Source organism: Nyctereutes procyonoides, unplaced genomic scaffold (genome assembly GCF_905146905.1).
Source record: "Nyctereutes procyonoides isolate TBG_1078 unplaced genomic scaffold, NYPRO_anot_genome, whole genome shotgun sequence".
NCBI lineage: Eukaryota > Metazoa > Chordata > Mammalia > Carnivora > Canidae > Nyctereutes > Nyctereutes procyonoides.
This window is the reverse complement of record NW_026575140.1, coordinates 7,264,429-7,278,129: the sequence shown is the minus strand read 5'-3', so window position 1 is coordinate 7,278,129 and position 13,701 is coordinate 7,264,429. Positions and strand designations below refer to the sequence as shown.

Genomic DNA, 13,701 nt, shown 5'->3' with positions numbered 1-13,701 from the left:
CTAAAACCCCATCAGAAGAGGGAGGTTCGAAGTTACAATTTCTCATCACTGGGAGCCTTCCATGCTCAGAAGGTGGCAGCAGTGGCAGGAAGTCCAGTCTCCTAAAGCAGTAGGGTAGCCCTGGTCAGTTCTCACAAGAACAACTGCCCCAGCTCCACTGACATGTCCTATCATCATAGGTCGATCTGGAACGATGTCTGGGACACCCTTATAATACCAGCTAAGTGGGGGCCCAGATTCTCACCGGAAGTCAGAAAAGCGGGGGGGGGGCTCCCCATGCTGAAATAACCCCTAATCCTACATTTCCAACATAGCCTGTTTTACACGAATGCTTACCAGAGTAATGGTAAACTAGAGTGGTCTTACTACAAAATGGTATTTACTTGGGGGAACAGAGACTCCAGTAACAGGTCTGGAAGACTGAGGTCACAGTAGGAGCGCTTAACATCTTTGAAACAACCAAAGAACATGCGGAGGAAGAGAAGCCCAGACAGGCAGCAGAGAACAGAAAAGAGAGTCATTGTTGTTGGAGTCAGGAGGCTAAGAAGTCAGTGATTCCAAGAGAACTACCATTCTGCAACAACAGGGAGTTGTGTCCAACACCAAATCTTTTTTTTTTTTTTTTTTTAGATTCATTTATTCATGACAGACACAGAGAGAGAGGCAGAGACACAGGCAGAGGGAGAAGCAGGCTCCCTGCGGGGACCCCGATGCGGGCGGGGCTCGATCCCAGGACCCCGAGATCACGCCCTGAGCAAAAGGCAGACACCCAACCACTGAGCCACCCAGGTGTCCCAAAACTAGCCCCTCCTTAATTCCAGGCCAAGGCCCACCACAGCTCCCAGAACCTCCTCAGTACCGATGCCCCAAGGGAGGACCCGAAAGCAGCAGAGGCTGCGCCTTGCCTGCCCAGTCGCCTCCACCGCCGGAAATGAAGGACCAAAGCCCCCGCTCATCTATTTAATCTCCGCCCCCAAAGTGCGAGCATGCGCAGCCCCGGATCACGGCCCCTCCCGGCGCAGGGCCACCGCCGTCAGGGAGCATGCGCAGACCTCCAGCCGCCCCGCCCCTCCCTTTCCAGAGCTCCCGGTTCCTTAGAAACCAGGCGGCGCGTTCCCGGTGCCTGCGCGTTGGAGTCCGCGGCCCGCGCGGCCCCGCCAGCCTACCTCTTGGCGGGCGGGTGGGCTGGGAGCCCCCGGACCCATGGTCTCCAGTGTAGCGCGGGGCGGGCGATGCCAGCATGCCAGGTGAGAGGCGGGCCGGCGGCGGCGGGTGAGCTGGGAGGGGGGCTTGGCGCGGCAGCCGGCGGGCGTCGACCGGGCCTCCTCCGCGGCCCGGCGCCCGAGGTCGGAGGCGGGGCTGCCCAGACCCTGGGTTGGAGGGGGCCGTTCTAACTGCCAGGGCGATGGTCGAGTTCGGGGGTCGCCCCGGAGTCGGCCCTCCCAGCCTCGGAAATAGGACCTACAGATTTGCTCGTATAATTGTAGAATTTTGGCTCCTGGAAGGACCTCGGCCATAGCCCATCCCTTTACGGGACGCGGAAACCTAGGCTTCCCTGTCCTGCGCCGAGCAGACCCTACCTGTGTGAGGACTGAAGCTTTGTGGGCAAGGATGTGAGGTTTGGAAGCGTCAGACAAAGGGCGCTGGTCCATCGTCTTTCAGAGGGGAGATGGGACTTTTCGGGGGTAAATCTTGATTTAAGGAAAGAATGTTCAGGTGGCAGATGGGAGAAGGGACACTCCAGAAAGCGCGGGTGGCGCTGCCAGTCACCGAATGCCCACCGGCCACGTCTCCATGGCCCTGGCCTAGCTTTGAAGCTCAGGAAGGAAGAAGGACTAGCGGAGACAAAAGGTGAGGTAAGGTGTTCCCATCAAGACGTTATCACATGAATGGGGAGGAAGGAAATGGGGGCGGGGAGATCAGGAGCTGCGAATGGTTATGTGAAGAGTTTACCTCCCGAACTGCAGCCGAATCTGAAGAACCGGACAAGAATAGCAAAGTTTAAAGCTGTGTTGTTGGCTGGACAGCAGGAAAGGTTATAAACCATCTTGTAGAAGAAAGTGGGTGCCCTTTTGAGTATCCAGAACGGAGTTGGGGCACCGCCCAGAAGACCATTGTAAGCTGTGGAGCACCAAGGTCTCCGAAGGAAGCCGTTGGTGTAAGACCCTTCTTCACTTGAGGGGAACAGCTATTTAAATCAGAAAAGACACTTAAAACATACTACTGAGATATGGAGAAGATGGTTGTCTTTAAGTGTCTTCATAAGGAAACTTCTTTTTTCCCGAAAAGCTCCATACACCAGGGCACAAACGAGTTTCAATTAAGGCCATCCATTTTGCGGAAAATGTGAAAAAAGTTCTGGTTTTGGACTAGGAATTTCGAGACTGGACTAAGGTGAAATTTTTAGGCAGACAGTTCTGTTAGTGGGCTCCCCATTTTATGGATAAAAATTCTGTTGTCAGGCTTTCTCTTACCCCCTGGTTGCCCTATGTTTCCTGTGGAATGAATGATTGGTCCGGGTCTGATCAGTTATTTTGATTTGCTGGAAAAATTCAGATATATGATTTTTATAGTAGTACTAGAATCCACTATAGTAGGATTAGCCATGCCACCTCCCACCCCCACAAAAAAAGACATAAAGATTTGTAATGTGGAAAAAAGAAGTATGTGATTTTTTTAAAAGATGGTCTCTATTGTAATCAATAGAATCAATTTCTTACTAGCTTGTTAAAACTAATTTTCAGTGTATATTTGATTTTGCAGCAGATTTTCTTTGACCCTCAGAGTGATAACATAACATTTAGAGTATGGTGATGTTAATAGAGGTCAGGTTAGTTTAAGAAACAAAATTTTGGGGGATCCCTGGGTGGCTCAGTGGTTTAGCACCTGCCTTTGGCCCAGGGCACGATCCTGGAGTCCTGGGATCGAGTCCCGCGTCGGGCTCCTGGCATGGAGCCTGCTTCTCCCTCCTCTTGTGTCTCTGCCTCTCTCTCTCTCTCTCTCTCTCTCTATCATAAACTTAAAAAAGAAAGAAAAAAAAAAGAAGCAAAATTTTGTCTTACGTTCATAAACCAATGCCAGACCATATCTGTATAATGTTGTGGCTGTGCATTTTATTGATTTTTCTTTCATCTATGAAAGTATTTTGTCTAGGGGCAGCCCGGGTGGCTCAGCAGTTTAATGCCGCCTTCAGCCCAGGGTATGATCCTGGGGTCCTGGGATCGAGTCCCACGTCAGGCTCCCTACATGGAGCCTGCTTCTCTCTCTGCCTCTCTCTCCCTGTCTCTCTCTCTGTGTCTCTCATGAATAAACAGATAAAATCTTAAAAAAAAAAATTTTGTGTGTAAATCCCTCTAGAGAGATAATGAGGTTTGTATCAGAAGGGTTTAAAAAAAAAAAAGGGTTTGTAATCTGTGGGGGAAATTGGCATTGTTAATCAAATCCTGTCAGAAAAGCTTTATGAAAATCGTATTCTTTGTAGAAGCCCTCATTGCTTTAATACTGGCCCAGATAGAGACAAGACTAGTAGGCCAAAATCAAGGTAAGTTGGGAGGGAGCAATTACTGATTACAGAGCTGGACGTGGCGTGGGAGGCTGCTTTGAATGTAAGTGACAATACTTTTGTGAATGAGCAGTTGAAAGAAGATACTGCACCGCATAAGTGTGGTGAGTTTGCCCCATTGATTAGTGTGCAATTTTTGAGCTCCTATAATAAAAAAGACACTTGTTTTCAAAAGAGAAAGAGGGACTTAAAGTCTCTCAAAGTGTTTCATCGTTGCTATAGCAATGAAGCTTTTGTCAAATAATTATTTAATATCCACCCCGTTTTCTGGGGCAGCTGAGGGCAGTTATCAAATCTGAGCTGTAATAAAGTAATCAACAGTATTTAACAGCCCAACATACCAGATAAACCAGTAATGCTAACAGGATCTACTTTCACTGAACTGATTTTCTAGTTACAAGGTAGGAGAAAGGAACTAGAGATGCAGTGACACCTTACATAAGTTGTAACACAAACATTGTTCAGAAAACATCATAAGAATCAATCAGAGACCACTAACTTAGAAGTAGGAGAAGAGCCTTTCTGATTTCTGACAAGTTGCTCACACTGTTTATTTTAGGAGGTCCAATTTCAGGATAAATTCATTGTTGGAATTGGACAGTGTCTAGGAAAAAATTGTAGATTTTGCTATTTTTGAGAATTCATGTACAATATAATAACATCATTTTTCTTAAATTAAAAAGTAGCAGTTTTATATTCTGAGAGAGTCCAAATATCCAAATTTCTTGAAAATTTTAAATGTCAGATGTTTGAAAAAGTAGGAATTGAAAGATATGTGAAATAGGCTTGAACTCATGAAAGTTAGAATGAGAAGAAATATTAAGAAAAACTGAAAGCTGTTAAGACTTCTCCACTAACACTATGAATTAGCCATTAGGTCAGGAATGAGCTCCCTCTTTAAGTCGACACTAAAGAAATGAGAAATGGAGTTAAATATTTCAATCTCACAGTGATGGAAATAAACACCTAGAAAATAGAGATTAAACGTTAAGAAGGAGGAGATGATTATTCCTGCATTACTTAAATACACTCAAACTCTATCCTTAAGCACTTGTTCTTTAGATCCTTCTTTAAGTAGAAGAGTTGCCTTTGTCTAGATGCTGGCAGTTTTGAGTGGCCAGTGACACAATGCCAACTCTTCAGAGCCAGGATACACGGAATTTGCTGGAAGGATAGATCTCCCTTATCCTCCACCCCCACCCCATCACCTTTCACAGCGATTCTGTAAGGATTTCTATCAGTCCTCAAACATGAACGATCCAGAACGAAGGCTCTGAGGAATGGGAACTGGCTATCGAATGCAGTCCTCCTTTCTGGCCAGGGATAACTGATAACTCTCAAACTGTCAGCTCTCAGTTTCTCATGAGAACAGATAACCCCAAAATAGAACCGGTTTACAAATGACATATTTGGTAAAGAGTTGGTATCCAGAATACATAAAGAAGTTCTACAACTCATCACCCCCAAAAATGAATAATCCAATTAAAAATGGGCAGAAGACATGAATAGAATTTTTTTCCCAAAGAAAACATCCAGATGATAACTGACACATGAAAAGATGCTCAACACCTCTCAGCCATCATCAGGGAAATGCCAATCAAAACTACAATGAGATATCATATCACACCTGTCAGAATGGCTAAAATCAACAACACAAGAAACAAAAGGTGTTGGCAAGGATGTGAAGAAAGGGGAACCCTCATGTACTGTTGGTGGGAATGCAAACTGTGAAGCCGCTATGGAAAACAGTACGGAGGTTCCTCAAAAAGTTAAAAATAGAACTACCCTATGATCCAGCAATCACACACTATTAGGTATTTACCCAAAGCATAAAAAATACTAATTCAAAGGGATACATGCACCTCCATGTTTACAGCAGCATTATCTATAATAGCCAAATAATGGAAACAGCCCAAATGTCCACTGATTGGTGAATGGATAAATATGTGGTATATACATTACAATGGAATAATGGTATATGTACAATGGAATATTACTCAGCCATAGAAAAGAATGAAATTTTGCCATCTGCAATGACGTGGATGGAGTTAGAGATATTTCTACTGGCTTTGAGATTTACCATATCACTTTACAACCTCAAAACCATTATTAATAACTTTCACAGTTCTATTTTACTTAGAATGCTGCCTTGCCCAGTTGACTCATTCGGTAGAGCATGAGACTCTTGAACTTGGGGTTGTGAATTCAAGCCCCACGTTGGGTGTAGAGGTTACTTAAAAATGGAATCTTAAAGAAGAATGATAATGTTAGGCAAATCATATAACTTAATTTCTTAACATGTATAATTTATAACAAAATTAATTGAAAGTAGGACACTTTTCTAACACTAGGGAAATGAAAAACTGGTTCATGTAGTCATGAAATACATAACCCTTAAAAACTGATTAACATGAAAAACGCTTATGTCAAAATGGGTATGATACACAGTTTGATCACATATATTAAATGTAAAAACTTTCTAAAAAGAACATGAGGAAAACAGTTTTCTATAATGAGCATATATATTTGAAGGATATTGATTGATTAGAAGGGGGGGAGAGGGGCAGAGAGAATCTCAAGCAGATTCCCCACTGAGCGTGGAGCCGCATACAGGGCTTGATCTCAGGACACTGAGATCATGACTTGAGCCAAAACCAAGAGTAGGACACTCAACCAACTGAGCCACCCAGGCACCCCTATAATGAGTATATATTTTAAAATATAAACCCTCCTAAGAGTTTCTCGTTGGTGTAAAAGATGATTTGGAACTTACTTTCTCTCTGTAGGCCTTCACCCCTTATCACTCAATGACTGCATTAAAGTGCTGTGGGAAGGACACCTGGGTGGCTCAGTGGTTAAACATCTGCTCAGGTCATGACCCTGGAGTCCCGGGATCGAGTCCCACATCGGGCACCCTGAATGGAGCCTGCTTCTCCCTCTGCCTGTGTCGCTGCCTCTTTCTGTCTGTGTCTCTTATGAATAAATAAGATCTTTAAAAAAAAAAAAGTGCTGTGGGAAAAGGCTGACAGAGCGTACTGTTGTTTCCTATTCCAGGTGTCAGAACCAGACAGTAATGTGGTTACGTAGATAATGAATTTACATGTGTATAATTGAAGGGTACACTGTACACATCATATACAGCTTTCTAAGACCGTTATTTTTTTAAAGATTTTTATTTTTAAGTAATCTCTACACCCAGTGTGGGGCTCAAACTTAAAACCCTAAGATTAAGTTGCATGCTCTCCCATCTAAGCCAGCCAGGTGTCCCTAAGACTGTTGTTTTTATTTGTTTGGGGGAGATTGTGCTCGATGACAGATAGTCTTGACCCTCAGGGTCTCTTTCGTGTGTTTTGATGGGCACTTTTGTAACACAGTATTCCAAAGCTTTTAGAGGGTGTTTCCATGTGGTTAATGTTTTCTGCAGCCTGATGGTGGTTCCTGCTGGGAAATGGTTAGCGTCTCTGCAGGGGGGGGCTCTGGGAGTGGCTCTGGCAGCCTGTGAGGTAGAATGTGTTTGTCTTGTTAGGCATCCTCGGATTGTCAGGGAGAAGGGGAGTGGTGGAGACATCAGTCATATTTCCTGTTACTTTTCAGCCTTTTGCATTGATATTCCTGTGCCAGTGACTTGTATTTTGAAGCATTGGAGAAAATGATTGAACATAGTATTTCTTATCTGATGTTATTTTCAAAATTAAATCATTGTGCTTAAATGGTTGTTTTGGTTCCTCCAGGCCTGGGCTTGCTTCTGGTCCTGGTGGTTTTGAAAAATGATCGTTGTGGGATCCCTGGGTGGTGCAGCGGTTTAGCGCCTGCCTTTGGCCCAGGGCACGATCCTGGAGACCCAGGATCGAATCCCACGTCGGGCTCCCCGTGCATGGAGCCTGCTTCTCCCTCTGCCTGTGTCTCTGCCTCTCTCTCTCTCTCTCTCACTGTGTGCCTATCATAAATAAATTAAAAATTTTTTTAAAAAAAGAAAAATGATCGTTGTTTCTCTTTCTTTTAGCACTTAATAGCCCTGATATATAAGATTGTTATTCAAAAACCATTTAAATGACTTTAAGTAATTTCCAAAGTGGTATGGGAGTGTTACTAAAATACCTGGAAGTGTGAGATTGGGGGGGGGGTCTGTTATCTCCTTAATACCATGTAAAAGCCCTATTTTGGTCCTGAAAGCTTAGAGTCTCAGTAGTAAGACAAGACATAGTGTATCATTTAAACAATAGTCAGAAAATCCTAAAATATAAAATGAATGGCTTTTTTCAGAAATGCATATCCTATACACATTCTGTTTTATAACCAGCCTCCTTCATTACACATTAGCCACCCCTCCCCAAAAAAAGTAAAAGAAGAAAGAGTATGGTGTAGCAGACTGTCCTTAGATTAGATTATTTTAGATTTCACATTAAACAGCTAGAAGGTTGTTAAATGAAACCACAGCTGAGTGTGGTCATGGTCTAGCTGGGAAACAGTTTTCTGCATACTAAGGAAATGCTTGGGACGCCTCAGTGGTTGAGTGTGTCTTTTGGCTCAGGGCATGATCCTGGTCCCGAGATTGAGTCCCGCATGGGGCTCCCTGTGAGGAGTCTGCTTCTCCCTCTGCCTGTGTCTCTGCCTCTCTCCGTGTGTCTCTCATGAATAAATAAATAAAATCTTAAAAAAAAAAAAAAAAAAAAAAAAAAAAACAACCTTTTTGGTGACCACAGGCCATATAACAGTAGAAAATGCTGATCGGAGTTGCTGTGCTCCTCAGTGCCCCACGAATGTTCTGTGGCCAACGGGTGCCTGGCTGGCTCATTTGGTGAAGCATGCAACTCTTGATCTCCAGATTGTGAGTTTGAGCCCCACGTTGGGTATAGAGATTACTTAAAAAATAGAATCTTTAAAAAAAAAAAAAAAAAAAAGAATGTCCTCTACCTGAAATCCAGAAGGAAAGGATCTAGTGTCTCTTACTGCCATAGAAATACCAGTTTTTCCAGGAGAAGAGTACTTTTATCCATGTAGAAGGTGGAAAACAGAAAACCTCAGTTAAATTAGGTGTGCACGTTGAAAAACATTTATTATCATTAAAAACTTGCCATCTTCTTGGGCCCTAGACCAAAACCAAAGTATGCAATACTCTTCTCTCTAAGGGTTGGCATCTCACATGCATTGTGGCCAGGTGTGCTTTATATGTACCTCAGTAATTTTATTTATTTATTTATTTATTTATGATAGTCACAGAGAGAGAGAGAGAGAGAGAGGCAGAGACACAGGCAGAGGGAGAAGCAGGCTCCATGCACCGGGAGCCTGACGTGGGATTCGATCCCGGGTCTCCAGGATCGCGCCCTGGGCCAAAGGCAGGCGCCAAACCGCTGCGCCACCCAGGGATCCCGTACCTCAGTAATTTTAAAGTAAAGGCAGAGTCTTTGTTCACGTGACTGGTACAGTAAAAGATCCCTGAACACTCATTGTGTTCCTGTGTCAAATCACTCCTTGGTATTCAGCTGTGGGTGTAGGAGGAAATGGAAACTAAGCTCCAGGGACCTAGCCTGTCTGGATCACTGCTCTGTGCCCCAACTCCTGGCACAATGCCTGGCTCGTTGTGGCACTTATAAATATTGTGGAATAAGTGGGAAGAGGACTCTGGTGACTGGATGGTGTGCCATTGAAAGGGGTAGAGTGCACAGGAGGCGGTCCATGTTTGAGAGGAAAGACAAATTTGGGATGGGAGCAACTGGTAGGTCACTCAGGTGGGGATTTCTAGTAGACACAGAGCTAGAGCTGGAACAAGTTGTTGAGGCTGGAAATTGGAAGTTAAGAATGTTTACATAGGGGATGTATGGGTCAGCGGTTGAGTGGCTGCCTTTGGCTCAGGGGCATGATCCCAGAATCCTGGGATCAAGTCCCGTATCAGGCTCCCCGCAGGGAGCCTGTTTCTTTCTCCCTCTGCCTATTCTCTGCCTCTCTCTGTGTCTCTCATGAATAAAAAATAAAATCTTAAAAAAAAAAAAAAGAATGTTTGCATGGTGGCGCCTTGGTGGCTCAGTTAAGTGTCTGCCTTCTGCTCAGGTCATGATCTCAGGGTCCTGGGATGGAGTCCCACATTGAGCTCCCTGCTCAGCAGGGAGTCTGCTTCTCCCACTCCCTCTGCCTCTCCCCAGCCCCTGCTTGTGCTCTCTCTTTGGAATAAATAAATAAAAATCTTTTAAAAATATGCATGAAGTGCATAAAATATAGTGAAATTTAAGGGTTAACTAACGTTGCTCTGCTAGAGAGTAGGACTGAGGATGGAGTTTTCAGAGTGATACCAATCTGGAACTCACTGCTAAAGCATTCTTAGAAAAAAATAATCTTGTTATTGCTAGATTTTCAAAAGCAATAAAGAATTGATATAGTGGGTAAATAAGTACTTTTTCCTACTGTAATCATCAGCTGAAGCTAACTTTTAAACCTAATAGCAATCTAGATACCTCTGTGGGTGTTAAATTTTTCCTTTATGACCCAATTAGCTCACCTTGTACTTTGGGTAGTTATGCCTCAGTGGACAGGTCATTAGGTCTTTCATGAGTGCCCTACTGGGACACTATGTGGACTGGGGCAGGGAGACAGGGAATTGGCATCTTTGGCCAGCGCTGGGTATGCTCTCATCCTGTGGTAGCTGCCTGACAGTTTACCACCATGTCAGCTTGTGGAGCTGAGGGAATTGCATTTCTTTCCTTTGTCCTGTTTGTTTTTGTTCTCAATGAAAAGGCAGAAATCTGTGACCATGTCACTGAGTCAGTGTAGGCACTGTTAAAATAAACAAATCCTACGAAAACAAAATCTTCTCCAGAGAGCCTCTGGATCTTTGAAAACCAGGGACTGAACCATTTATCGTAACTAATTTATAAAACTCAACACCTGCTTCTTTAGTTTGGCTTTTATTTTTCAATGGTAACATAAATGCAGGTAAAGAAACACTTTGACATCTATCCGAAAGCAGTCCTGCTGAAAGCATTCATGCTACCATATCAGACTCTTAAGTACATGCTGCAGGGAATATGAGTTTCTTTCTTTCTTTCTTTCTTTCTTTTTTCTAATTTATTTATTCATGAGAGGCGCAGAGACACAGGCAGAGGGTGAAGCAGGCTCCGTGCAGGGAACCCGACTTGGGACTCGACCAGGGTCTCCAGGATCATGCCCTGGGCTGAAGGCGGCGCTAAACCGCTGAGCCACCTGGGCAGGGGCTGCCCGAACATGCCATTCTAACTCAGGCTGATACTACCACCACCCCAGCCCCGGCCCCCGCCCCCCAGCCCCAGTTCGCTTTCCTCTCATGCCCAGGTTCTGATAATGGGGTGTGGTTGTCTTCCCTCTTTGGGTCTGGCTCTTCTATTCAGACATTGGCCGCCTATCTGCCACACTGGCTCAATTCCTGCTGTCAAGGGGTGCCAAAAAGGAGGGCAGGGAAGATGTGTTAGACACATCTTCCTAATTAATTCTTGGTACATGACTGATGTTGAAGGCCACATAGAAGGCATTCCTGCTTATTTCCCCAGCTTGTCCTCAGTTTTGCAGAACAACAATTAAAATTGTCCTTCATGGTTTTGTCTCCTTTATCATGCTCAAGAATTCGACATTAGACTCTCATGTTGCGACTGGTTGTTAAGCCTCCATGCCCTTCTCCTTTGGTAATAATGTTCCACTGTCTCAGTTCTGGGGCACCATTCAAAGGTTATACTTGGGGTGCTTGGCTGGCTCAGTAGAGCATGTGACTCTTGATCTTGGGGTTATAAGTTCAAGCCCCACATTGGGCATAGAGCTTACTTATAAAAAAAAAGTAGCTTAGGGGATCCCTGGGTGGCTCAGTGGTTTAGCGCCTGCCTTTGGCCCAGGGCGCGATCCTGAAGTCCCGGGGTCGAGTCCCGCGTCGGGCTCCTGGCATGGAGCCTGCTTCTCCCTCCTCCTGTCTCTGCCTCTCTCTCTCTCTCTCTCTATGTCTATCATAAATAATAAATAAATAAATATTAAAAAAAAAAAAGGAGCTTAGGGGCGCCTGGATGGCTCAGTGGTTAAGTGTCTGCCTTTGGCTCAGGTTGTGATCCCGGGATCCTGGGATCGAGTCCTGCATCGGGCTCCCCAGAGGAAGCCTGTTTCTCCCTCTGCCTATGACTCTGTCTCTCTGTGTCTCTCATTAATAAATAAATAAAAATCTTAAAAAAAAAAAGTAGCTTATACTCTTAAAATTTTTTAATATTTTAAATATGTTTTAAATATCTTAAATAATATATAAACATAATACTATTTGATATTTTAAATAATTTTAAAAATGTTTGTTTAAAATCAGAAAGGCAAAGAAGGAATTAGGCAGGAAAAGCTGTTGCCTTCTAGTTAGTGCACCATCAATACAGGCTTTAACCTGACTTCCTGATTTATTCATTCTCACACTACTCATTCATATGTTTATTCTTCAGGTAGTACTCAGCAGCTACTCTGTGTCAGGCACTGTGTTCTGTGACAGTTGACAGGTCCACGGTGTGAGGTAGACAGGATGATGGACACTAAATAGATGATCCAATGAAAGAGTGATGGGCACTTTGAAAACCAAATCCAAAGCTACTGTGAACTGAGCTGACTCACTTAACCCAGGCTAGGCATGACTTCTAAAGAAGTGATGTTTAGGGCACTTGGATGGCTCAGTCAGCTAAGTGTCTGCCTTCAGCTCAGGTCATGATCCTGGGGTCCTGGGATCAAGTCCCTCATTGGACTCCCTGCTCAGCCACGAGTCTGCTTCTCCTTCCATTCCCCCTACTTGTGCGCGCACTCTCTCCCCCGCCCCCACCATCTGAAATAAATGAATAAAATCTTAAAAAAAAAAAAGGAAAGGAAAAGAATTAGTGATATTTAAATGGAGAACTTCCAAATCTCAGAAGGAGTTAGCCTGAAGAAGTAAGAAAAGATTGTTCCAAGCAGAGTAAACAGCTTGGACCAGAACCTCAGAGCAAGACTGAAGGAGCTAGATATGATAGCTGCTAGCATGTTAAATGCAGTATAAGGGGAAAGTAGTAGGGTAGAGATCTGGGAAAGGGTCCACCTCACTGTGGGAGATGTTTTGTGAACATTATCAAGGAATTTGGGCTTTATCCTAGGGGCTTTAACAGTCTAGGGAAGGAAATGGTCAAGACCAGGAGAAACATTAGGTATCTGTTAGGGAACCAGAACAGTCGATCCATTTCAGGGGCACTTAATCAGGTTAGTGAAATGTGGTGATGGGCTGGCTGTGGGGGCAGGAATGCTTCACTGTAACCAGGCTCCTTATGACCTGGTTAGGACTGAATCACTGTCACCTGTTTGAGTCCATTCTTACTTGTCTTCCCCTCACAATTGTCTGTTGATATTGGAGCAAAATCCCTAAGTGCTGGATCATTGTGGTCCTACAAGGCCCTTTACATACATTGTGCTTCTCTGTTGGAGGAAACTTGACCACAGGGGATTGAGCTAACTAGTAAGTATGAGTCATGTGGAGGAGGGATGTTAGTGGGAGAGTAAGTTCTAGGTGAGGACACCTCCTTAGTGATCAAGTTGTAGTTAAAGACTCAGGCAGCAGCTCATTTTCCTGATCCCAAGTGGTAGACAGAGGTATTCTGTTGTCATATGATGCTTGTTTTCTTTTCTAAACCAGTAAATCAGATTTTGCCTCAAACTACTTAGATTAGTGATGTAAGTAATCTCTATTATATTGGTGAACGTATGGCAAGACTACTGAATTATAAAGTTCTTCTGAGTTCAGTATATACATCTTGGTTTATTAACAAGATCTGAAATCTTTAATCCTTTCAGCAATATTTATTGAGCACCCACTATATATCAGGCTTTGTTCTAAGTACTGGGAATACAATAATCAATAAAAGAGACAAAAAAAAATTCCCTGTCTTAAGCATATGTTCTAGCAGGGGTGGTTGGGGAGACATATATTGAGGAAATAACTTGTTTCTGATACAACATCAAATAACATTTGAGTATGGGCCTGAAAGAACTGAGGGAGAAAGTAAGCCAAGTGGATATGTATACAGAAAAGGGAACTGCAAGTGCAAAGGTCCTGAGATGGGAGCATACCTCGCATATTTGCAATATAGTCAGTACTAACCACTGTGGCTGGAGCAGAATGACCAAGGGAGAGA

The 13,701-nt window shown here is 43.9% G+C and overlaps 1 protein-coding gene across 2 annotated transcripts in view; it reads left to right on the top strand.

The window, feature by feature from the left end:
• Nucleotides 1-1,092: 1,092 nt before the first annotated feature.
• GFOD2 (glucose-fructose oxidoreductase domain containing 2) overlaps nucleotides 1,093-13,701 on the top strand; it is a 39,042-nt gene continuing 26,433 nt past the window's right edge. For both annotated transcript variants that reach the window (XM_055306210.1, XM_055306208.1), the window contains exon 1: nucleotides 1,093-1,247. The gene's annotated coding sequence lies outside the window, so the exon portion shown is untranslated. The remainder of the gene's footprint in view (nucleotides 1,248-13,701) is intronic.